Source organism: Bison bison, unplaced genomic scaffold (genome assembly GCF_000754665.1).
Source record: "Bison bison bison isolate TAMUID 2011002044 unplaced genomic scaffold, Bison_UMD1.0 scf7180017855130, whole genome shotgun sequence".
Classification (NCBI taxonomy): domain Eukaryota; kingdom Metazoa; phylum Chordata; class Mammalia; order Artiodactyla; family Bovidae; genus Bison; species Bison bison.
In genome coordinates, this window is record NW_011485703.1 from 22,885 (window position 1) to 23,541 (window position 657).

A 657-nucleotide genomic window follows, 5' to 3' on the forward strand; every position below is an offset into this window, starting at 1 on the left:
AAGACTGCAGGTTTCAAAAGAAGGATGGGTTTTAGACAAGCCAGAATGGTGTCAACTTTCGTGTAGTCCCGATGGTTCTGTCAGACTTGTCCTCGGCTGCTTGGTTTGTGGTGATTTTTTTTTTCCTGAGAGCTAAACAGACGTGGGTGATGGAAACATAGTGAGCAAGCCCAGGAATTCATCTGAACTGCTGCTGTAGTAAATATATTTTATAAATGTGTGCCTACCCTGTGCTTCATTTCTTTAAGAATTACCTCCCACCCCACCACCCTGCCCAGAGCTGAGGTGCTGAAGCCATGTCAGTGCTATGCTCTAACCACCCATCGACCCCAGCTGACTGGATCAAAAGTGGGTATGAGATTCAGAGAAACCAATTCAGGGTGTATACTGGCATGGAAAAATGGCTTTCACCATTTGGTACTGGGACAAAGAAAGGTCAGGACGACTAACTGTCGGCGGTCATTGTGCAAGCTGATGTAAACTCAACCTGAAGGCCACCATTTAGAGGCAGCTAAGATGTGCCATATATAAAGAGAGCAGAAGAATCAGCCTGAAGAGTCAGAAAAACATGAAGCCAGTAACAGAGACTAGCAAATACTGTGATCCCAAAGAGTGAAATGAGTACTGATAGGAGGGGTCTGCCTTCACTTACATGTT

General features: G+C 45.2%; 1 protein-coding gene across 1 annotated transcript in view; it reads right to left on the bottom strand.

Moving 5' to 3' along the window:
• The window catches only part of LOC105001741 (choline-phosphate cytidylyltransferase B-like), a gene marked incomplete at its 3' end in the record, with an annotated part of 24,027 nt that overhangs the window by 22,874 nt on the left and 496 nt on the right, over positions 1 to 657 (bottom strand). The gene's annotated exons all lie outside the window — the stretch shown is intronic.